This window comes from Globicephala melas, chromosome 14, assembly GCF_963455315.2.
Source record: "Globicephala melas chromosome 14, mGloMel1.2, whole genome shotgun sequence".
NCBI classification, from domain to species: Eukaryota; Metazoa; Chordata; class Mammalia; order Artiodactyla; family Delphinidae; genus Globicephala; species Globicephala melas.
The window spans coordinates 66,255,343-66,282,880 of NC_083327.1; positions in this window are offsets into that span (position 1 = coordinate 66,255,343).

Genomic DNA, 27,538 nt, shown 5'->3' on the forward strand with positions numbered 1-27,538 from the left:
TTGTGGCAGAACACGAATGTATTTAAAATACACTGCAAAAAAACTATCAATTTCACAATAACAAAAGTTTCTTGTGTTGAAAGTTTAAATCTTGAGACAAAACAAGTCTCCTTCCATTTAGACAGTAAGATACCTTATTTTGTAATAGGCATCGTACCAGTGGTTAACAGTATAAAAAGATGCTGTGTCTCTCTTCTTTGTAAAACTCACTACTAAGTTAAGGAGAAGGTAGAGAGACATACAAATAAATAAGTACAGTTGAGTGTGACCAGTGCTATATTAATATGCAGTCATAAATTAGATATTTACTTCACATTTGATTATCAAAATAAATCTATGGTAGACAAATATTATTATATCTATTTTACTAATGAGGAAACTGAAGCTCAAGAGGGGTTAATTTTATGCTGCTAAAAAGTCATCATTTTCTGTATCTTATGCAAGATTATCTGACGCCAAAACCAATGCTCCCAACCACTAACCTATGTTGCAAACTGGGGAGAAGAGTATTCGTGGCAGGTTGGTTTATAACTTACAAGCCCAAAGGAGGCCTAGATGAATAAATAAATGACCTGAACCCGTTCCTCTCTGCCAAAAAAGGAACTGTAAACATGCTAATGCTATAGATAACAGGGAATTCCTACCTATAGAAGGGTTTGAGCAGGATATACCAAGTTTGGACAGATCACTTATTGTAAATCAGTCTGAAATATGAATAAATGGGGTAGAGCAGTCTGAATAAAGAAGTTAGTCATATAAACAATCTTCTGTCTATGTAGTTGACAGTAAAAACACTGAAACAGCAGAATAATAATTCCATTACACAAATTCTCAACTTGTCTGTTATTCAAAAACCAAAATGTGGGCTTCCCTGGTTGCGCAGTGGTTGAGAGTCTGCCTGCCGATGCAGGGGACGCGGGTTCGTGCCCCGGTCCGGGAAGATACCACATGCCGCGGAGTGGCTGGGCCCGTGAGCCATGGCCGCTGAGCCTATGCGTCCGGAGCCTGTGCTCCGCAATGGGAGAGGCCACACAGTGAGAGGCCCGCATACCGCAAAAAAAACCCCAAAAAACCAAAATGTGCCTAATGCATAACAGAAAGGATATTTCTAGAGAGCTGTGTATGACCACTTTACACTCTTCAAAGGAAAGAATGCTTCATTCGTGACTAATATTAACCTATATCCTTTGAATCATTAGCAGTTTTGTTATTGGCAAGATCTAGGATTTCTGTGGTCTCATTTGATTAATCAGGTAGTCTTGGGAGCACAGAGGACAGAACATCAACTTTGCCTGAAGCAGAGTTACAAATAAGTTCACAGAGGAGGTGACTACCAGGATAGTTCAGTGAAGCATGAGTACAGTTTGCCAATTAAGGGAGTGGGTATGGAGCACAGATGGCTGAGGGAAATCATGGCAAACAATCCTTTATTATTTGCAATGAAATAATATAACACAATCTCTAATAACAAGTTTAAAAGTGTTTTTCTTTCAAAATAAAAAAGATGTTTGTAATTGACAAAGGTGGGCTATTTCCTCAGATTGAGATATTCATCCATGAAAACATCCTGTGCAAATGATCAAAGGCTAAATTAAAAAAAAATCAAATTAATGGATGATCTCAAGAGCAATTATCATTCACCACCATTGCAATTACTACAATTATTATAACTAATATTAATTACTAGGCATTATCCTAAGTACTTAACATTGATCACCTTACGTAATCATGGGAATACCTCTGTACATTTGTGCTACTTTTGTATTTCATTTCACAGATGAAATAAAAAGTCATTTAATAGAATCAAATATCCATCAAAGATAAAAACTCTAATCAAACTAACAACAGAAAACAATTTTTTCAAACAGATAAACTCTAGCTACAAAACAAAGCCTATAGCTAACATCTCAATAGTGAACCATAAAAGCAATTTCCTTTAAAATTACAAATAGGAAAAATATACTGCTGTCACTAATCCTATTTAGCTTTTCCAAGATGTTCTAGGCAGCTACATTAAGTAAACATATATTTTATAAATCATAAATAAAACAAAATTGCAAATATAAGAAATAAAGCTCTCATTGTTTATAGATAATATGATTGACCACATAAAAACCTGTAAGTATTCCAAAGAAAAATTATTAAAAACAAGTATTTAGCAATGTTGCAAGATTTAAGATCAATTTACTAGACAGTTGCCAGATATAAGATCAACTGCATTTCTATATATGAACATATACTTAGATATTATAACTTTACAAAAAGATGATTCAAATAGGATCACAAATTATATAGGTACCTAGGAATAAAAGCAAAAATATTAAAAAAAAAAAAAGCAAAAATATTATATATAATTAAGACCTGTATATAGATAATGAGAAATGTCACTGATAGCACATTAAAGGCCATGAAAGTAAATGGAACAATATATAATTTGTACAGACAGTCTCAAAATTAAAAGATTCCTGCAGTAGGTCATTAAAAAATAGTTTCCAGTAGATTAAGGCAAGGTTTCTTAATAGCAGCACTGTTGACCTTTTCGGTCAAATATTTCTTTGTTGTGGAGGGCTGCTTTGTGCATTTTAGAATGTTTAGCAACATCCCTGGCCTCCATCCAATAGATGCCAGTAGAACTATTATAACCAAACTGTCCCCAGACATTTGCAAGTGTCTCCTGGGGGGAGAAATGACCCCCAGTTGAGAACCACTGGGTTAAGGATATAAATATGAATGATATAAATATAAAGGATATAAATATGAATGACAATTTTTTAAAAATATTAATACAGAAGATTACTTTAATATCTTGAGATAGGAAAAGATTTCTTGGAAAAAAATAAAAGCATTTAACATAAAAAATAGTTGATAAATTAAGAAAGTAACTTTGTTAACATACCATAAAGAAATTGTACAAGCTAAAAACCAGGTGAAGATTATATATTTGCAACATATCTGAAAAAAAATATTATTATCTTGAATGCATAAAAGAGTTAATAAAAAAGTCAATAAAGAAAAAAACTAATAAGCTAATAGGAAAATACAATTTAAAACCATGATTAGATCAAAATTTATACCCTTCGCATCCTCACTCTGATCTGCAAAAGTGGAAAAAGCCTGCCAATACTAACAATTGGTAGAAAAGTTCAACACTCAACTTTGCTAATGATGGTGTAAATTGGGGCAACTTTTATAGTAACATTTTGTAGTAATATTGAATACTTGAAAACTCTATAACCTAAAATTTCATTTCCAGCTCTATACTACTGAGAAATACTTTCATCCCAGGATGGACATATGAGCAGTTTATAATATATAAAATTACAAATAACACAAATATTACCACTCAACAGAAATTGAATTAAAAATCTGTAGCAGATTCAGGCCAAAAAAAAAAGAAAAATTCTACGTGAGAGTGAAAATTAATGAATTAAAGCTACACATAACAATCTGAACATATTTCACAAACAGAATAGAAAAAAGTAAATCACAAAAGATTAGCATGTATAGATCAATAGATCGCAAGGTATAGAGATAAGATGGTTCTTTTCATGTGAAGTCCAAAATGCATAATTAAATCATATGATTAAACTATATAATAAAAGTGCAGGGACTTCCCTGGTGGCACAGTGGTTAAGAACCCTCCTGCCAAGGCAGGGCACACGGGTTCGAGCCCTGGTCCAGGAAGGTCCCACGTGCCGCGGAGCAACTAAGCCTGTGAGCCACAACTACTGAGCCTGCGCTCTACAGCCCACAAGCTACAACTACCGAAGCCCACATGCCTACAGCCCATGCTCTGCAACAAGAGTAGCCCCTGCTCGCTGCAGCTAAAGAAAGCCCATGTGCAGCAACAAAGACCCAACACAGCCCAAAATAAATAAATTTATAAAAAGAAAAAAGAGCATACATAAGTGGTAATACTACAAAGGAAGGATAAGCACAAAATTTAGGTTTGCATTTACCTCAGGGAAGAGAATATTTATATTGGGATTGTTCTATTTCTTAAACCAGAATTTAGTAAATATGTGTTTGCTTTGTAGTAATTTTTTAGCCCATACACGTAAGTTATAGATAACTTTTTATAATATGACTATTCCATCATAAAAAAAAAACACTAAAAAAATCCTAAACCTTAAAGTGGTTAAATATATTTTTCAAAGCAGATGTGCAGCAAGTAATATATCGTATCTGTCACACTCCATAAATTGTGTTTTCACCCACTAGGCAAAGATAAATATTTATTACAGTTCTCCTTCTGTGTTACCTTGATGCATACATTCAATATAAAGTACTGAGAACATCATTAAATTACTCATAGTTCTCAAGTGCCAGCCAAATTAGATATAAATTCTTTAGTTAAGCATTTAAGCCAGCTCTTTTATTTGACAATCCCAATCTGTTGCTAATGACAGCAAGGGTTGAGTGTCTATACTAACAACAAAGCAGATTTCAAATGAAGAATATTATTAGGGGCGACAAAAGATATGTAATAAAGACAAAAGGAACAATTCACCAAGGACATAAAAATTCCAAGTGTTTTACGCTTAATAACAAAGCTTCATTTTACTCAAAGCAAAACATGACAGAACTAAAAGGAGAAAAAGACAAATCCACAATCATAACTGGTGATGTCAACATTCCTTTCTGATAGAAAGATGGAACTGCATGATATTAGTAGACAAAAATCTAAGAATATGGGAGAATTGAACAATAATATGAACTAACTTGACCTAATTGATATTTATAGAACACTCCAACAAACAATAGAAAAATCCACATTTTTTTCCAAGTATAAAAGGGAATGTTCACCAAGAAAGACTATATATGGGGCAATGAAACAAGTTTTGATAAGAATAAAATGACTAAAATGATATGGAATATGTTTAATCTTCACAATAGTTAAACAAGTGAAAGATATCAGAGAAATCTCCAAATATTTAGAAAATAAGCTATACAAACTTCTAAATTGCTTTTCAATCAAAACTGAGACCACAAGAGACATTAGAATATCTTTTCCTCAAATGGCAATAAAAATACTTTATGTAAAAATTTGTGAATTGCAGCTAAAGCATAGTGTAGAAGAAAACCTATAGTGTTAAATGTATATGCCAGAAAATAAGAAATATCTAAAAGTAAGCCTGAAGCTATCACTTTAAGAAACTATAAAAAAAGAACAGCTAAACCCAAAGTAAGTAGAGAAGGGAAGTAAAAAGATGCAGCATAAGTAAATGAAGTAGAAAATGGAACTGTATACTTAAAATTGGTCCATATATGCATGTAATCTTTACTAAAAAAAGCTATGAACAGGTAAGGTACGTAATTTATTGGAAAATAATTCTGGCTATCCTAGGCATGGAGTGTTTGGCCCTAAGGGAAAAAGTTGCATATACAGAAGTAATTTTATTACTTTTTTAGCATATCAATCATTGTTTAACAGAAAAGAAATGAACACTAGGACGACAACAGGATCTCTCTTAACAATTCCCATTTTATATGTGTTGCCATCAGCTGACCTTGATCTAGCTCTCTGCTTTTACCTTGGCTTTTATGGTGGAACATTTAAGAGGTCTCCAGATAAAAATGCCATACTGATACATGGATATATCTATATATGATTACAAGGTTTAATTCTCGTGGTACAATTTCTACCTAAAGTTTAATGTAGGTTAGGAAAAAATAAAAATTTCAAAATCCTACAACATACCAAACAACTTTAATACATACTTTGGTTCAATCCTCATAGCATCCTTCTTTAGTTTGACTCTACTTTTCAAGATAAGGAGAGAAATATAATCAAACAAGACATTTACCCAAGTCATATAGCAGACTCTGTATGTTCTCAAACACAGCAATTTGTCTGCTATATCACATTGCCTTTTTCTTAACCTATGTATTCCATTTACTCTGTCTTATAAAACAGAGAAACATATGGTAATTAAACCATAGTAACAATCTTATATATACATCTAGTCCAATAGATTTCTTTAAAACATCATTATCAGAGGAAGATTTAGGAAAAATTAATTATGTAATTTATTTTTGCACTCAAAGCAGCTTTAAATCCAAGTTGAGGTTCTTTTTTCTAAACTTGTTTCAATTGGGAGAAATTTTAAACCTCTTAGTTGATTGAGAGAAAACAGTTTTACTTTAAACATATAATCTCACATTGATAGGTATAACATGTACTTTTTAATTCAGCTAATCCTGAAAGAGCTGAGTGCCAGATACTGGAATTTTTAAACTAATGAATCAGTTATGGGAAACAAAATTGGGGATATCATTTTTCTTTGACACATGATTTTGGTCATTTATTTGAAGACATTTGACTTTCCAATTATGGGCCTATGTAGTAAGGATACAAAAATGATCAAAATAGACTCAAAGAGCTTACAGCATATTAAGGGAGAAAAACATAGAAACAGTCAATTTGGAATATGATAGGAATTACACTAAAATATCAACAATGCATAATGTTGATGCCAAAGAGGAAGGGATTGATTGTATATTTGAGCTTTAGGGAAAAAGGGTCTGAAAACTTTATAGTCAATCTGGTTAAATAGATAGACATTTTAATCCAAAAACATAAAACCCACTTGTTCAATATAACCTAGCTTCCAAATCAAGAAGTTAATTTGTATTTTAAAATTTAGGTATTAGTGTTCAAATATGTTTCATATTATTAGTAAATTCATCAATGAGATTGATTTTAAAGGTATCTCTCCTTTAAATATTTTCTCCTATTAAAACTGCCCTGAAACTGACATTGACCATAGCAAATTTGCTTTCAGGCCTGTCATTCCACTTACTTTGACCCTTTTGTAGGATTCCCTGCTGATTATTTAAAGACTACACACTGGCCTTGAAAGTCTCACATCTGAATAATGCTAAAAATTTTCTGACATCGAACACCCAGATACAGAGCATATATCATTAAATATTGTCTATTTGATATCATTATTTCATCCCTTTTATTTTTATTTGCACCTTTAAGAAGAAGGTATAGGGCTTCGCTGGTGGCGCAGTGGTTGGGAGTCCGCCTGCCGATTCAGGGGACGTGGGTTCGTGCCCCGGTCTGGGAAGATCCCACATGCTGTGGAGCGGCTGGGCCCGTGAGCCATGGCCGCTGAGCCTGCGCGTCCAGAGCACGGGAGAGGCCACAACAGTGAGAGGCCCCCGTACCGCAAAAAAAAAAAAAACAACAAAGGTATAAACATTCATTCAAGGAGTACACACCACATTCCAGGTCCTATGCAAGGTACATTTTGTGCCTTCAGAACTTTACAGGATAAATTTTATTATAACTATGGCACATATATTTACCCTTAAGGGTTTCATGATTGTCTTCTGTTCAGTATCTCATTTTGCAATACTGGTCACAGTCTCCAGAGTATACCTCAAGACCTGGATAATGTAGACTTTAAAAATTCTAAGAACTGATGTTTTAGAGAACTGGCTCATGTCTGCCTGATCCCTTAACACCCCACTTTCTTCACACTCTCCTTTATTTCTCTGTCAGCTTACTATGGAAGCATCTCTCACCCTAACACTGATATTTTTTATGTGTATGGAATTAATTCTTTTTAAGATATATTTTTATTTTAAAAAAGCTTTTAACATCTCATTTCTAATTTTGTTAAAAGGAAGACCATTCTTCAGCAGCAAAACACACATACACCGAGCCAGCTGCCCTGTTTCAAAAACAGAAAATATGATGCACAATCTGTAACTTCTGGAAAAATGCGATTCCGATTTTTGAAATGACTCTTTATTTTGAAATGATTGTTAAATGGTCTTGAAGGTGACAATCCTCTGAGAATAATTCTGAAAAAAATAACCAAAGATGAAGACACTGTCACTTGACATAGGGAAGAAATTAGTAATCATATATATGAGCTGTTTTTTCTCACAGGAGTGATAATACTTTATTGTAGTCTAAAGAAGGAAATGTGTGAAAAAGTATAATTGGCCACTTTATTATGAAACAAGAATAAATGGACAAATCATAACAAAACACTCACAGTTAACCATTATAATTCTGATTCACTCTATGGCATTTCAGTTTACCAGTAGCCTTGGGAGACTATAAACAGATATTAGATAGAATGAAAAAAGATGATTTAGGTTTAATTTTAGGCAAGAAGACTTATTCCAGCAAGAATATATCTAAACTATATTCTTATAGGAACTTTTCTTTGTGCCACATTTGCTTGAGAGAGCCTTGTTCTGTTTAGCTGAGCAGCAGTCAGAGATGGTCCTAGAATATTTCAGTGACCTCCTATGTAGTACATTTCCTTCACTGTTAGTGGTTGCTTGAAACTTGGAGATTGTTTCATCAACTATATTTTTTTGTCATATCTGGAATGGAAAGAAGACACTGAAGATAATTCTAAAGGCAAAGTTTTGTGATCTTCTGGATTCTGGTTAGGTGGTTATTCCCATCTACATGATTTTATGCTTTAAAAACCCCACTTACTCTAGCTTACATGGGGATTTGAGATGGATCTTAAATACACATAAGTGTTCAATCCTCTATATACACCCAAATATACGTTAATCTTTGTCAAATTGCTCTAAAAAAAAATTTCATTTGGGGGCTTCCCTGGTGGCACAGTGGTTGAGAGTCCATCTGCCAATTCAGGGGACACAGGTTCGTGCCCCAGTCCGGGAAGATCCCACGTGCCGCGGAGCGGCTGGGCCCGTGAGCCATGGCCGCTGAGCCTGCGCGTCCGGAGCCTATGCTCCGCAACGGGAGAGGCCACAACAGTGAGAAGCCCGCGTACCGCAAAAAAAAAAAAAAAAAAAAAATCATTTGGACAAAATGCATCTTCTGGTTGTTGGTCCTCTTGGCTTTCTCAGCTTTGGATATCTGCTAATGGCTATTTATGTACTGGGATTTCATTTGCAGATTCATTTTTAGGAAGCTTTTGCTTTGTTTTGTTTTATTATATATTTTCTCTCTCCTCACTTTGTACCTTCTTGTGCTTCCCCTGTGTGTGTGTGTGTGTGTGTGTGTGTGTGTGTATGTTTATTTTATTTTCTATTTTTGGTTGTCTCCAGGTGGCAGTCTGTGCCCCAGTTTCCTCACTGAAAACCAGATCTTAAAATATTTCTTTGGAGTTATGGCCCTGTGGTTTTATTGGTAGATGGCAGATTCAGTTACAGAATTGGTGGACAACTTGGCCCATCCCTGATAGAAAGGCTGTGCCTATTTCTTTTCACCTCTCTAGGCCTACAGGTTGATGCAAACTCCAAGCGGTATTTGGTAGGAGTTTATGTGTGTGTGTGTTTCCTTGTTTTGTTTAGCTGCACTCCAGAATGAAATTAGGGATGGATCACTCATTTTGAGAGAACTCAGCTGCCAAATGGTTAGGGACACCTAAAGAGTCAGATTAAGAGTTCCATGCGGTGAGGAAATTAGGCCTCTCATCAATAGCCAGCATGAACTTGACCAAATCTGAGAGAAACACATCTTGGATGTGGAAACTCCACCCAGTCAAAGACTTCAGATGACTGCAGGCCTGGCCAATATCTTCAGTACAACCTCATGAGAGATACTTAGACAGAACCACCAGCCAAGCTGCTTCAAATTTCCTGACCTATAGAAACTGTGAGACAACACTTGTTTTAAGCTACTAAGTTTTGGGGTTATTCGTCACACAGCAATAGATAACTAATATATTCATCTATGTTCATGTATTTGTCTATGTCTCCATCTCCATCTCCATTATTGTCTATGTCTATGTGTATATATTTCTTTGGAAAATTGCACTAAAGAAACATTATTAATTGTGTTAAAATATAAAAATCGGTAGAAAATCATTTTCTATTTAAATATTACTTAATGCCTTATTCTTTGACAAGATTACTTGAAAATAGCTCTGAAATTTGTATAAACTAAAAATTACAATCACATAATGCTGATTTCTTAGATAATATCACTAAGTTTTAGCTGCCTATTTGCATAAGATATTAATGGGATATAAATTATAAAAAGTAACACTGAAATCCAGAGCTGTGACAAGGTGCTATCACCAGATATCTGAATTATATTCCATCTTTTATAAATGGTTTACCAAAGAAATTATATTTATTTACTAATTAAATATCATTTAAAGCTCTGCTACTATTAACAGGCTCTCAGAGACACCACTCATGGACTTCATAGTCTAAGTGGCCTCTAAAACATTGAGAGACAATTTAAAATATACCCTTATTGAGAAAGGACGAGATTTGAGACATTCCGACTGCAAATACAGATCTGGAGCTATTGGAAATGTTTCAACAAAATCCAGTCCTCTTCTTGGTTTATGGATATGCAGTCTCTTACGCCTCATAGCTGAAGCTACATGATGAGAGTGTTCTGGTCTCCCTGGGCTCAGAGTCAATGCCTATTCCTGGCAAAGTGAGGGGAAAAAAGAGCGAGCCTCACCCACTTCAAAAGCACATTGACTGAGAACACTCACTAAGGAATGGGAGACTTTCTGTCTCTCCAGGGGAAGGAGGCTGAATAGACAAAACCTTATGCACTGCATTTGCTCTCTGAATTACTGGCTAGTTTTTAGTGCCAAAGTTGATATTTTAATTATCTGCCTAAGACAAGAGTGTTTTTCAAAATTTGTTGTCAATCTGTACTAGCATTATCTTAGGTGTTTATTCATTTATTCAATAAATACATATTATATAGTTACTGTATGCCAGGAACGGTTCTAGGTCTTGAGGATATAACACTGAGGAAAAAACGTGCACACCGTTTTTTTGTTGTTGTTCTCATAGAGATTACATTCTATGGGTCTAACATTCTAGTGTTAAAAGTGTGCAGATCTCTAGATACCACCATGGACCTAATAAATTAGAAAATCTGTTAAAGAAGAAGATAGCAGAGGAGGAAGATGTGAAGATCACCTTCCTCTCCACAAATACATCAAAAACACATCTACACGTGGAACAACTCCTACAGAACACCTACTGAATGCTGGCAGAAGACCTCAGACCTCCCAAAAGGCAACAAACTCCACACATACCTGGGTAGGGCAAAAGAAAAAAGAAAAGACAGAGGCAAAAGAATAGGGACGGGACCTGCACCTCTGGGAGGGAGCTGTGAAGGAGGAAAGGTTTCCACACTAGGAAGCCCCTTCACGGGCGGAGAGTGGGGGGTGGGCAGGGGAAAACTTCAGAGCCACGGAGGAGAGCACAGCAACAGGGGTGCAGAGGGCAAAGCAGAGAGATTCCTGCACAGAGGATTGGTGCTGACCAGCACTCACCAGCCCGAGAGGCTTGTCTGCTCACCCGCTGGGGTGGGTGAGGGCTGGGAGCTGAGACTCTGGCTTCGGAGTTCAGATCCCAGGGAGAGGACTGGGGTTGGCGGCGTGAGCACAGCCTGAAGGGGGCTAGTGCACTACAGCTAGCTGGGAGGGAGTCTGGGAAAAAGTCTGGAACTGCCTAAGAGGCAAGAAACCATTGTTTCAGGGTGTGCGAGGAGAGGGGATTCAGAACACCGCCTAAACGAGCTCCAGAGATGGGCGCCAGCTGCGGCTATCAGCATGGACCCCAGAGACGGGCATGAGATGCTAAGGCTGCTGCTGCAGACACCAAGAAGCCTGTGTGCAAACACAGGTCACTATCCACACCGCCCCTCCTGGGAGCCTGTGCAGCCCGCCACTGCCAGGGTCCCGTGATCCAGGGACAACTTCCCTGGGAGAACACATGCTGCGCCTCATGCTGTTGCAATGTTACGTCGGCCTCTGCTGCCTCAGATTAACCCCACATCCCAATTATAACTACCGTACCTCTTCCTGTCCTCTGCCTGAGTGAGCCAGAGCCCCCTAATTAGCTGCTGCTTTAACCCAATCCTATCTAGGTGGGAACAAAAGCCTGAGGGCGACCTACACAGAGCGCAGGGGCCAAAATTAAAGCTGAAAACCAGGAGCTGTGCAAAAAAGAAGAGAAATGGAAATTTCTCCCAGCAGCCTCAGGAGCAGAAGATTAAATCCCAACAATCAACTGAGGTACCCTGCATCTGTAGAACACCTGAATAGGCAATGAATCAACCCAAAATTGAGGCGGTGGACTTTGGGAGCAATTGTAGACATGGTATTTGCTGTCTGTGACTGACTTATTTCTGATTTTTATGTTTATCTTAGTTTAGTGTTTAACGCTTGTTATCATTAGTGTTTTTTTTATTGGTTTGGTTGCTATCTTCATTTTTTATTACTTTTTAATTTTTTACTTTAATAATTATTTTATTTTAATTATTTTACTTTTTTTTCTCTCTCTCTCTCTCTTTTCTTCTCCCTTTTCTTCTGAGCCATGTGTCTGACAGGATCGTGGTGCTCCGGCCTGGTGTCAGACCTGAGCCTCTGAGGTGGGAGAGCTGAGTTCAGGACATTGGACCACCCGAGACTTCCTGGCCCAATGTAATATCAATCGGGGAAGGCTATCCCAGAGATCTCTGTCTCAGCACTAAGACCCAGCTCCACGCAATGGCCTGCAAGTCAGGTACTGGACGCCCCAAGCCAAACAACTAGCAAGATAGGAACACAACCACACCCATCATCAGAGGGGCTACCTAAAATCATAATAAGTTCACAGACACCCCCAATACACACCATCGGACATGGCCGTGCCCAACAGAAAGAAAAGACCCAGCCCCACCCACTGGAACACAGGCACGAGTCCCCTCTACCAGGAAGCCTACACAAGCCACTGAATCAATCTTATCCACTGGGGGAAGACACCAAAAACAACAGGAACTATGAACCTGCAGGCTGCGAGAAAGAGACCCCAAACACAGTAAGTTGAGCAAAATGAGAAGACAGAGAAACAAACAGCAGATTAAGGAGCAAGGTAAAAACCCACCAGACCAAACAAATGAAGAGGAAATAGGCAGTCTACCTGAAAAATAATTAAGAGTAATGATAGTAAAGATGATCCAAAATCTTGAAAATAGAATGGAGAATATGCAAGAAATGTTTAACAAGGACCTAGAAGAACTAAAGAGAAACAAACAATGATGAACAACACAATTAATGAAATTAAAAATTCTCTAGAAGGAATCAACACCAGAATAACTGAGGCAGAAGAACAGATAAGTGACCTGGAAGATAAAATAGTGGAAATAACTACTGCAGGGCAGAATAAAGAAGAAAGAATGAAAAGAATTGAGCACAGTCTTAAAGACCTCTGGGACAAAATTAAACGCACCAACATACAAATTATAGGGGTCCCAGAAGAAGAAGAGAACAAGTAAGGGTCTGAGAAAATATTTGAAGAGATTATAGTTGAAAATTTCCCTAACATGGGAAAGGAAATAGTTAATCAAGTCCAGGAACCGCAGAGAGTCTCATACTGGACAAAGCCAAAGAAAAACATGCTCAGACACATATTAATCAACCTATCAAAAATTAAATACAAAGAAAAAATCTTAAAAGCAGCAAGGGAAAAGAAACAAATAACATACAAGGGAATCTCCATAAGGTTAACAGCTGATCTTTCAGCAGAAACTTTGCAAGCCAGAAGGTAGTGGCAGGACATATTTAAAGTGATGAAAGGGAAAAACCTACAACCAAGATTACTCTAACCACCAAGGATCTCATTCAGATTCTACAGAGAAATTAAAACCTTTACAAACAAGCAAAAGTTAAGAGAATTCAGCACCACCAAACCAGCTTTACAACAAATGCTAATGGAACTTCTCTAGGCAGGAAACACAAGCGAAGGAAAAGACTTACAGAAACAAACCAAAACAATTAAGAAAATGGTAATAGGAACATACATATCGATAATTACCTTAAAGGTAAATAGATTAAATGCTCCAGTCAAAAGACATCAACTAGATGAATGGATACAAAAACAAGACCCATATATATGCTGTCTACAAGAGACCCACTTTAGACCTAGGGACACATACAGACTGGAAGTGATGGGATGGAAAAAGATATTCCATGCAAATGGATATCAAAAGAAAGCTGGAGTAGCAATTCTCATATAAGACAAAATAGACTTTAAAATAAAGACTCTTACAAGAGACAAAGAAGGACACTACATAATGTCCAAGGGGTCAATCCAAGAAGAAGATATAACAATTGTAAATATTTATGCACCCAACATAGGAGCACCTAAGGCATATGCTAACAGCCATAAAAGGGGAAATCAGCAGAAACACAATAATAGTAGGGGACTTTAACACCCCACTTTTACCAATGGACAGATCATCCAAAATGAAAATAAATAAAGAAACACAGCTTTAAATGATACATTAAACAAGATGGACTTAATTGATATTTATGGGACATTCCATCCAAAAACAACAGAATACACTTTATTTTCAAGTGCTCATGGAACATTCTCCAGGATAAATCGTATCTTGGGTCACAAATCAAGCCTCAGTAAATTTAAGAAAACTGAAATCGTATCAAGTATCATTTCTGACCACAAGCTATGAGAGTAGATATCAATTACAGGAAAAAAACTGTAATCGTAATAAATATATGGAGGCTAAACAATATGCTACTAAATAACCAAGAGATCACCAAAGAAATCAAAGAGGAAATCAAAAAATACCCAGACAAATGACACTGAAAACACAACAACCCAAAACCTATGGGATGCAGCAAAAGCATTTCTAAAAGGGTAGTTTATAGCACTATATTCCTACCTCAAGAAACAAGAAAAATCTCAAATAAACAACCTAACCTTACACCTAAAGCATTTAGAGAAAAAAGAACAAAAAACCCCAAAGTCAGCAGATGGAAAGAAATCATAAATATCAGATCAGAAATAAGGTTAAAAGAAATGAAGGAAACAATAGCAAAGATCAATAAAACTAAAAGCTGGTTCTTTGAGAAGTTAAACAAAATTAATAAACCATTAGCCAGACTCATCAAGAAAAAAAGGGAGAAGACTCAATTCAATGGAATTAGAAATGAAAAAGGAGAAACAACAACTGACACCGCAGAGATTGCTACAAGGAGCTCTATGCCAATAAAATGGACAACCTGGAAGAAATGGACAAATTCTTAAAAAAGCACACCCTTCCAAGACTGAACCAGAAAGAAATAGAAAATATAAACAGAGCAATCAGAAACACTGATATTAAAACTGTGATTAAAAATCTTGCAACAAACAAAAGCCCAGGACCAGGTGGCTTCACAGGCGAATTCTATCAAACAACTAGAGAAGAGCTAACACCTATCCTTCTCAAACTCTTGCAAAATACAGCAGAGGGAGGAACACTCCCAAACTCCTTCTACAAAGCCACCATCACACTGATCCTCAAACCAGACAAAGATGCCACAAAAAAAGAAAACTACAGGCCAATATCACTAATGAACATAGATGCAAAAATCCTCAACAAAATACTAGCAAACAGAATCCAACAGCACATTAAAAGGATCATACAAATCATCAAATGTGGTTTTCCCAAGAATGTAAAGATTCTTCAATATATGCAAATCAATCAATGTGATAAACCATATTAACAAATTGAAGCTAAAAACTATACGATAATCTCAACAGATGCAGAAAAAGCTTTCAACAAAATTCAACACCCATTTATGATAAAAATTCTCCAGACAGTAGGCATAGAGGGAACCTACCTCAGCATAATAAATGCCATATATGACAAACACATGTCAACATCATTCTCAATGCTGAAAAACAGAAACCATTTCCTCTAAGATCAGGAACAAGACAAAGTTGCCCACTCTCACTGCTATTATTCAACATAGTTTTGGAAGTTTAGCCACAGCAATCAGAAAAGAAAAAGAAATAAAAGGAATCCAAATCAGACAAGGGTGAAACTGTCACTGTTTAAAGATGACATGATACTATACATAGAGAATCCTAAAGATGCTACCAGAAAACTACTACAGCTAATCAATGAATTCAGAAATGTTGCAGCATATAAAATTAATGCACAGAAATCTCTTGCATTCCTATACACTAATGATGAAAAATCTGAAATAGATATTAAGGAAACAATCCCACTTACCATTTCAACAAAAAGAATAAAATACCTAGGAATAAACCTACCTAAGGAGACAAAAAACTTGTATGCAGAAAACTGTAAGACACTGATGAAAGAAATTAAAGACCATACAAACACATGGGGAGATATTCCATGTTTCTGGATTGGAAGAATCAACATTGTGAAAATGACTATACTACCCAAAGCAATCTACAGATTCAATGCAAACCCTATGAAACCCTATGAAACCCTATGAAACCAATGTCATTTTTCACAGAACTAGAACAAAAAATTTCACAATTTGAATGGAAACACAAAAGACCCTGAATAGCCAAAGCAATCCTGAAAAAGAAAAACGGAGCTGGAGGAATCAGGCTCCCTGACTTCAGACTATACCACAAAGCTACAGTAATCAAGACAATATGGTACTGGCACAAAAACAGAAATATAGATCAATGGACCAGGATAGAAAGCCCAGAGATATACCCACTCACATATGTTCACCTTATCTTTGATAAAGGAGGCAAGAATATACAGTGGAGAAAAGACAGCTTCAGTAAGTGGTGCTGGGAAAACTTGACAGCTACATGTAAAAGAATGAAATTAGAACAATTCCTAACACCATACACAAAAGTAAATGCAAAATGGATTAAAGACCTAAATGTAAGGCCAGAAACTATCAAACTCTTAGAGGAAAACATAGGCAGAACACTCTATGACATAAATCACAGCAAGATCCTTTTTGACCCACCTCCTAGAGAAATGGAAAGAAAAACAAAAATAAACAAGTGGGACCTAATGAAACTTAAAAGCTTTTGTACAGCAAAGGAATCCATAAATAAGATGAAAAGACAATCTTCAGAATGTCAGAAAATATTTGTAAACAAAGCAACTGACCAAGGATTAATCTCCAAAATATACAAGCAGCTCATGCAGCTCAATATCAAAAAAACAATCAACCCGATCAAAACATGGGCAGAAGACCTAAATAGACATTTCTCCAAAGAAGATATACAGTTTGCCCACAAACACATGAAAGGATGCTCAACATCACTAATCATTAGAGGAATGCAAATCAAATCTACAATGAGGTATCACCTCACACCAGTCAGAATGGCCATCATCAAAAACTCTACAAACAGTAAATACTGGAGAGGGTGTGGAGAAAAGGGAACCCTCTTGCACTGTTGGTGGGAATGTAAATTGATACAGCCACTATGGAGAACAGTATGGAGGTTCTTTAAAAAACTAAAAATAGAACTACCATACGACCCAGCAATTCCACTACTGGGCATATACCCTGAGAAAACCATAATTCGAAAAGAGTCATGTACCATAATGTTCATTTCAGCACTATTTATAATAGCCAGGGCATGGAAACAACCTAAGTGTCCACTGACAGATGAATAGATAAAGAAGATGTGGCATATATATACAATGGAATATTACTCATCCATAAAAAGAGACAAAATTGAGTCATTTGCAGTGAGGTGGGTGGACCTAGAGACTGTCATACAGAGTGAAGTAAGTCAGAAAGAGAAAAACAAATACCGTATGCTAACACATATATATCGAATCTTAAAAAAAAAATGTTTCTGATAAACCTAGGGGCAGGACAGGAATAATGATGCAGATGTAGAGAATGGACTTGAGGATATGGGGAGGGGGAAGGGTAGGCTGGGACCAAGTGAGAGAATAGCATTGACATAGATGCACTACCAAATGTAAAATAGATAGCTAGTGGGAAGCAGCTGCATAGCACAGGGAGATCAGCTTAGTGTTTTGTGACCACCTAGAGGGGTGGGATAAGGAGGGTGGGAGGGAGACACAACAGGGAGGGGATATGGGGATATATGTATACATACAGCTGATTCACTTTGTTATACAGCAGAAACTCACAAAACATTGTAGAACAATTATACTCCAATACAGATGTTTAAAAAAAAAGAATATCTATCGTAAAGAAGAAATATGCATATTTAATGAGTTGCTCATATATGCCCCCAGGCATACTAACATTTCAGATCTAGACTACCTTTCTTTTGCCATTTTCTTTTTTTGCTCTGGAATTCTAATATTTACTATGAGATTTTCCTAAAACCACCTGATGGGATGTCACTTAAACTTGGATTGCATAGTCTGATATTCAAAACATCTATTGGGTTATCCTACTGCCTTTGTGTTACACTTTTGATTTCACTTATAATATTATATTAAAACATGTCTTTCAAAATACTCTGTAGTTACCATATTTTATCTTCCTTTCACCTCCCAACACAAGAACATGGTTCCTCAAAATCTCTACCTACAAGTTTGATATATAAAAAGCACCAAAATGGTTACTATCATCATTGTGGTGTGTATAGTATCCTGGACAGAAAAGTAATTATGTGCAATTAATAAAATAATATTATAATGAATCTAAAAAGATTGATTACTTTTGGTCTTTTTAGTTAAGATTATTGAAGTACCATATCAGTAGGATGTAAAAATGTCCTGTATCTTATACTTTTCTTATAGTGAGGTAATTAGAAATTATAGGGAAAACCATAGCAAAATGTTATGTACTTTTTCCTTGCATATTATATAGGAAATATTATTACATTTGCATATATATAGGAAAATCTTCAGGCATGTTCTATGATAAATAATTAGAGTTAAAAAAAAGAAAAAAACAGGGCTTCCCTGGTGGCGCAGTGGTAGAGAGTCCGCCTGCCGATGGAGGGGACGCGGGTTCGTGCCCCGGTCCGGGAGGATCCCGCATGCCGCGGAGCGGCTGGGCCCGTGAGCCATGGCCGCTGAGCCTGTGCGTCCGGAGCCTGTGCTCCGCAACGGGAGAGGCCACAGCAGTGAGAGGCCCGCGTACTGAAAAAAAAAAAAAAAAAAAGAAAGAAAAAAACAATCAAAAATGGAAGCAAAAGTGAATACCAATGAAACCCAACAATTGAAGCATACTAGCAACTTGAAAAGACCAGCCATGTTTTATTTGTTTCTCCATTTATCTTCTCTTCTCTCTTGAGTACACTTTGAACAGTCTGTCTACCAAGTTCACAGATATTTCATATCTAAAGTAATAGTTACCATTTAACAGGATAATAGACAACCCCATGTTAGAACTTTATCCAAATTCTTGATTAAAATTTCATATTCAATCAGGATATAGTGAAAGGATATGGCTTATTTTACTCTGAACTTATATAGTAGATACTCTCTTAAGTGGCATTCATTTATTGGTTTTATCAGAGAAACTTTCCCTATGTATTTTACAGTGAACACCAAACTAGGTTTCCCATGGGACACTGAACTCTGGGATCATGATGTCTACTCTCCCATAAATCCTTGTTCTTCTCCTTTGACTAGTTCCATCTCTTTATGTCAAGTTGTTATTGAGACTACATTATTTCATTAAATATGATGTAAATTGATTAAATATAAATAGAAAAAGGCTAGTAGTTTGCAGAAATCTAAATTGAATGTTTCAGACTTGATAATGCCCTATCCTGTCTGCATTGGAATATATAGTTTGAAATGCAATCAAATTAAGACAAACGTAAAGAAAATGGGGGTGATATTTTAAATTAGAGAACAATTCTACAAGTGACTGCTTTGCAACTCTCTTTGTAACTTCACTCTAAATAAAAATTACACCGGAAATGACATATAGGATATTATGGATATGGTTATTTAAGGAGTATCCAGAGGACATCCAGATGGACTCATTAAAAGTAGGTTTTGCTTTACATCAATTTATTGGTCAAAGATGCACATGTATACGATTCCACTTATCTTTTAGGTCTGAATCCAGTGTTCAGTTACTGTTGGTTTACAAAGTAGTACTCAATGACTAGTATCCTGTGTCCCCATTTCTCCGGAGATGTGTTTCCTGTTTGTTTGTGGGGTTTTTTCCCCTACAAAATTAGATAGTTTCTAAAAATAACTGAATAAAAATGATAAGACAACACAGGAGGTGATGATTAACTTGGTAAAAGCTATGTAGTTAGTACTAATAGACATAATCCTGTTCTAAATTACTAGAAATCCATTGAGAATAACAATTCATCCAGTGGTCAAATTAATTGTTTTAGTGCCTCATAGAGTAAACTGAGAACTTCAGAGGTTATTTCCTAGATGGTGTCATGCAAAGCATTTTATTTTTTGTAGACTTTAATATCAAGCCACGTTTGGTCCCCCTTAATCACTGTAAATTGAACTGAATCTGTTATTCATGTGTCAATGTGAAAAGTAATGACTTAAGAAATTATGATATTTTTCAAGGAGAAGTAAACATATTTTGAAAAAGCTTGAATTCATGATAAGATACAATGGTTTATAACATGGCCTTTCTCTCCAGATTTTTGGGGTCCTCCTCTTCTTTTTTTTTTTTTTTCAATGTTGAAAATGGAGAGTATTTGATTTTTTAAAAAGGTTTTTATTAATACATGTTTTTATCATGTTTGGAAGTTGAAAAGTGCCTAATATTATCATCATACTGACTTCACAGATTCTATTTGCCAGAGGTGGATGCAAATGACAACTCTTCTAAAAGCAAGCAGGTGTAGGCCAGGCTCCTGAACTGCTCAAAAGGAAGCTGACATTTCAACATTAAAGTTCAAGGCACTGGATCATTGTTCTAGTCATAACAAACTGTCTACATTACAAAACCCTAGCAACACATTCTAGGCATTATGCTGTATATCCCTCTATTTTCAGTCTGAAAAGCTTTTATTAATTCATAAAAGGATTTTCTCAGCCAAGAGAAATTGGAAGCTGGCAGAACAAACAACAAAAACAGAACCACTCATTTCCCAGCTGAAAGATCTGGTCAGATTCATTAGCATTTGAATTGCTTCTGAAAAATTCCACCCATCACTGATTACCATATATATTTTTAATGTATTACTGCAGACTTATATTTCTATGCCTTTTCATCCAATTATGTTTTATAGAATATTTTTCATTTATAATGTTCTAAGCATAGATTATTACACATTACTCCAGTGTTATCATTTTCTTCTCTTTTGGAAAGGCTACAAATAGAGTCATAGTATAAGTGTTACCCAGAACAACAAATTATATCCTTTAGACTTGAAGTTGTTCAGGGTTTGCCCACTAAGCCTTTTTTCTGCCACAGTCTCATCAAGGTCATGACAAGAAAAAGAAGACATTGTACCATTTGCAGTTAACAATTACTAATAAGTTCATAAGTGATAATTGATAAAGTAAAGAAAGTAATTCTACCATAACCACTGGAGTTTTCCAAAATATGAATTTTTTAATATAATTCCCTATAAAGTTTCACAATATAACAAACAGTGCTTACTTTCTTTGTAAAGATTTAATACATGCAATCATTTGCATGAAATGCACTAATCCTTAGTGTGTCTCAGAGATATTTACTTATATATACACTTAAATAATCACAAACAGGTGAGATGCAGAATATTTCACTAAGATACACTAAAATGCCCCTTTTCCCCTATACCACCTTCCAGAATACATACATTTATCCTGACTTCTAACTGAATATTCTGACTTCTGATTCTGACTTCTGATGATTCTGTCATTAGCAATGTATGTTGCCTCTTCTTGAATTAATAAAAATGGAGTAAAACTGTGTACTCTTGTTTCTGGTTCCTTCAATTAGTAAAATATTTTTAAGATTCATCCATCTTGTGGTATTAGTAGTTCATTCTCTTTAATTGCATTGTTGTAATCCATCTTATTATTATAACACAGTTTATTTTTTAATAGCTTTACTGAAGTAAAATTCAGGTACCATGAAATTTACTCTCTTAAGTCAGTAAATTCAGTGGTATTTAGCATATTTTCAGAGTTGGTCAGCTATCACCACTGTATAATTTTAGAACACCACTCCAAGAAGAAACCCCCTACACTTTAGTAGTCAGTCCCAATAACCTCTCGCCGTAGCCCCTGGAAACCATTCATTTAGTTTCTGTCTTGTAAGTTTGTCTATTCTGGACTTTCAAATAAATGGAATCGTACACTATACACCACTGTTTGTTTATCCATCGATCTGTTGATGGACATTCAGTTTTTTCCAGTTTGGGGCCATTATGAATAATGCTGCTATGAAAATTTTTGCTTAAGTTTTTTTATCATTTACATTAATTTCTGGGTTTTATAAATTATAAATTTAGATGACCAGAAACTGTTGAACATTTTTCTAAAGTGGTTGTGCAATTTTCTAATTCTAATTCTCCAGGAATGTACGAGAGTTCTGATTACACCAAACTTCTCCAACACTTAGTATTACTAGTGTTGTTTATAGTATCCATTAGAGAATTTATATAGTAGAATCCCATTGTAGTTTTCATATATATATCCATGATAATTACTGATGTTAAACTGTTGCCTAGATGTCCATCTTCTTTTGTGAAGAGTGGGTTTGAATATTTGATTATTTTTATTGCGTTCTTTGTTTTCGCATATTGAGTTGTCAGGGTTTTTTATACATTCTTGATGTAAGACTTTGGTACATAGATGTGTTAATTTTATTTGATCCCAATGTATTTAGCAGGACTTCATATTTTCTTAATGATATCTTTTGAAGACAAGACAATTTTAATTTTGAAGAAGTTTTTTCTATAGTTAGAGCTTTTAATGTGTTCTATCTGATAAATCTTTGCTTATACCAAGTGTGTGTTTTTTCTCCGAAATTTTTACCATTTACTTTCTTCATTTAAGTTTATTTTTTAATTTGTTGTGCGGAAAAAGATGAGGTTCATTTTTTAATGGCTATCCAATTGTTTCAGCACTATTTGATGAAAATACTGTCCTTTCCAAGTTGATACCATTTTTGAAAATCTATTGACCATATATGTTATGGATGGTCTTGTAAATCCCCTATTCTGGAGAAGTTCATTGAGCTATGTGTGTTTGCGTATGCCACCACCACACTGTCTTGAATGCAATAGCTTTATAGTAAGACATGAAATCAGATAGTGAAATCCCCCAACTTTTTTTCTCTTTCAAAATTGTTTTTGGGTATGTATTTTTCTTCGCATCTCCAAATGTAAATGAGCAATTTCTAAGAAAAAAAAAGATGCCAGGAATTTGATTGGTATTGTTTTGAATTTTGAATCAATTCGAGGAGAATGATATATTTAGCAATATTGAGTCATCCAATTCATGATTAGGATAAATGTCTCCATTTACGTCTGTTTAGTTTCTGTAAATATGGTTTATGCTTTTCAGTATACAAGTGTTGTACATAATTTGTTAAGTATATTCTCTTCGTTTGAGAAGCCACCAAGAGAAAATATTTTAAAATCACATATTAAACAGAGGACTGAATCTTGAGTATATAAAGAACTCTAAAATATAATAAGGAAGCTTAGGAGAGAAATTGCTCTGTATCCTGTTTGTGGTCATGGTTACATGAATCTATCCAAATTTTAAAACTCATAGGACTACACACCAAAATAGTGTGTTATTAATCACTATTACTAAGTCTAACTTTTTTTAAAAAATTAAAATCTATAAGACAGTATTACTATTGTTCCTTAAATAATCATTGTCATTATTTATATAAACCTGCATGATTCCCACTCGGGGTTTTCTTTATTCCTTTCTTAAGTTTTCTGCTCCCACCTGAGATCACTACTTTTCAGCTCAAAGATCTTTAGTATTGATATTTATAGTATTGCAGTTTTGTTGGTGACACGTTCTCTCAATGTCTGTTATTTAAAACATCTATACGGCATCTTAGTTGTTCAAGGATATTTTTGCTGGTTATGGAATTCTAGGGAGAAAAATCTTTCTTTTATCACATCAAAGATATCATTTTATTGATTTCTGGCTTCCATGATTCTGTGGGAGAGTCTTTCATCAAGTTTAGTGTTGCCCTTTCAACAATAATTTGTCTTTTTTCTCCTCAACTATTTTTTAGATTTTCTCTTTATCTTCCATTTTCAGCAATTTGATTCTGATATGCCTAAATAATTCATTCTACTCCCCCAGTTAATTCAAAGTGCTTCTTGGAATTTAATGAAATTCTTTAATGTATTGTTGATCTCGTTCATCAGTTTTTGAAATTTTTTCACAACTTTTTCTTAAAACACAATTTCTTGCTATGTTCTTTCTCTCCTTTCCTTTCCTTCAGGAACTCCAAAGTTTATGTCAGAATCTGACAGTGTCCCTTCATGTATCTCATGTTTTGTTGTGTTTTATTTTGTTACTTTTTAAACTATTTTTCTCTGAGCTTCAGGTTTGGTAGTTTCCATTGATTTCCTCTTCAAGTTTCTGATCTTTTCTTCTGCTGTTTTCTTCTTATATAAACACATTCAATGAATTCTTAATTTCAGTTACTAATTTTTCAATTTTAGTTTGCATATTTGATTCTTTTTAAATAAATATAATTTCTCTGTTGAAATTATCAGTTTTTTTATCCAAAAGACTTAACCCGTTTCTCCATTTTTTCTTAACATGTTTATAGGAGTAATACTAAGACTTTTTCTGCTAATTTTAACATATGAATTATATAAATGCATGGTTGTATTGCCTCTATTTTCCTTGGACCGCATTTTCTTGCTTTGGATCACATATCTTGCTTCTAAATATACCTCTCAATTTTTACTAAATGTCAGACATTGTTTCTAAAATGACAAAGAGGCTGAACTTGAGGTGCATTTCCCCTGAGGCAACATACATTTATCTATTTTAGGTAGCCAATGATGGACTGATCACATTGATCCAATCAAGAATTAAGCATGACCAGGGATTGGTAGAAGCTTGCATTACTCTAATTTTCATGCTGGTTTCAAAGATCTTGAGAATATGACCTGTCATGTGTTTGCTGAACACCTGTCCCTCTGCCAGGACTTTGACTTTTAAGCACTGTTCAACTGTATGAATTTCATTCCACGTTTCCATCCTGACTCCAAGCTGCCTAGCACTTAGCTACAGTCCACTGGGAGAAAATTGGCAGCTCTGCATTTAGGCTCTCCAGATTTCAAACTGTCACATCAGCCAATGCAGCAATCAAAAGCTCCTCTGGCTTATCTTTACCCCAGCAGAGTCTTTCTGCTTAAGGCAAGCTTGATCCTCAGTCCATGCCCAGATCTGCAAATGCCCTTGGAGAAAAAATTGGGGTTAGGGGGTGCGGAGTGGACATCCACTTAACTGGAAAGGTCTCTTTTCTGTCTAATGTCTTCTTAATAATATGTTTTTGTAATAACTTTTTCCCTAGTTTAAATAGTGGAAATGATTTATTATGTAGAAGCTGCCATAGCTTCTACATAATACTTGGAAGCAGAAATACGCCTCATGGATGTTTAAGTGGGTTTTGGTAGATATTTTAGGGATATGCTGCATGATTGAAGATGACATATCACAGAACCTACCTTTAAAGTGAAACTTATTAATAGACTAAGATCAAGGAATACCACCCAGAAGGACACAGAATTTTCTAAATGCAATTACGTATTCTGTAAAGGACATAAAGAATATCAATTCAGAAATAATTTAATCTGTCCACTATGAAATAAGTACTTACAAACTATTGAAATGACTGGATGCTGAGTGGTATTTATAAAAATGTGAAGTGTATAACTTCATATTTTCCCTTGATCACTAATTTAAATAACTTTTTCATTTATTTTTCATGGTCCTTTAATTGCTTGTCTTCCTCAAACATTTATTAATGATCTACATAAAAGAAAAATAACAGAATCAACACAGCCAGTGAGATCCCAAAGTTAAGAATAACTCAAGTAGACTCAGTAAAAAAACAAACACAAAAAAACAAACAAACTGTTTAGCTCAGGTCACCCAGTTAATAGATTCAAAACTATCAACTATTAATAGTTTTTTAATGCTTCCCTAGTAAACTCACAATAATAAGCTCTGCCATGACTGCTTCCTTCTTCCTTCTCTTTCACTTTTAATCTTTTTTTTACTTTTAAAATTGACTTTTGAACTCCACTGTTTAAAACACAAGGAAGGAGCATAGTGAAGCAAGCGGCATCCTCACCTTGCTTAGCTCAGAGGTTTCACTTTATCATTCCCTCATCCTTAGGTCAAATCAAAGCAAGTCTAGTACATAGTACCTATTCAATAAATATTTCTTGAATAATTTAAGAATCTCATTCAAGGAATACAGGAATAAATTATTGAATGAGTAAAAAAGAATATCACTTTAAGATTAGGAACCCCTGAGAAAATTATTTTATTTCAGATAACATAATATTCTCAAGTCAATTTATTCCTTTCTTTTTTTCATTTGAGAATGGAATATTTCTCACCCATGCTTACTTAATATTCCTTGTGTATCCTTGCTGTCTTTTTCTGTAAACTGAATATCAATTGTCCTTTAATAGTTGATCTTTGGTTGTCTAAGTTACATTTCACAGTAAGTAACATTTGTAATGCTGTTATAGTAGATGGATTTAATTTGCCATCTCAATGCTTTTGTACTTGAATAAGCACCTGTGCTATTTCTACTAGTCTTATGAAAAGATTCTCATCAAAAAAATATACTTTGCTGCCAGCATATTATTTTACTTACTATTTTACCTACTTTATATTAAATTATGAGATAATAGAAAAATAGATTAAATATAAAAGAAAAAATGACAAATTAACTCCAGCAAAATTAAAACTTTTGTTCATCAAAAGGCACCATTAAGGGTTTTCCCTGGTGGTGCAGTGGTTGAGAGTCCGCCTGCCAATGCAGGGGACACGGGTTCGTGCCCCGGTCCGGGAAGATCCCACATGCCGCGGAGCGGCTGGGCCCGTGAGCCATGGCCGCTGAGCCTGCGCGTCCGGAGCCTGTGCTCCGCAACGGGAGAAGCCACAGCTGTGAGAGGCCCGCGTACTGCAAAAAAAAAAAAAAAAAAAAGACACCATTAAGAAAGTAAGTCAGTAAGCCATAGGCTGAGGAAAAATATACGCAATCAATACACCACGTAATGAGGACAGATAAGAATTTTAAAAGTCAATAATAAAAAAATAAATCAATAAAAATGGGAAAATTATTGAACAAATGTTTCACAAAATTAGACAAAGTACCTAATAAGCACATAAAATATGCTCAACATTATTAGATGTCAGGGAAATATAAAATCAAAATGAGTTTTCACTATATACTCCTGGAATGGCTGAAAGTTTAAAAGATCAATAACACCGAAGGTTGGTATGGATATAGAGCAACTGGAACTCTTTTAATTACTAGTGGGAGAGAAACATGGTGAAGCAACTTTGGAAAACTGGCAGTTTCTTTTAAGGATAAAAATTCACCTACCTTATAATCTAGTGATTCTGTTTCTATATATTTATACAAGATACATGAAAATATACCCATTATACTATATGTACAAGAATATTCATAATATCTTAATTCACTATAGCCAAACCCCAGAATGCTCAAGAACAGGAAATGAATAAAAAGCTAGTATGCCCATACTATGTAGTACTACTCAGTAATAATAGTATTTGTAGATGAATCTCAAAATTATTATGGCTACTGTAAGAAACCAGAGACAAACGAGTATATTACATGAGATTCCACTTACAGGAACTTCTATAGGTGAAAGTAAGCTATGGTGATGAGTTCAAACA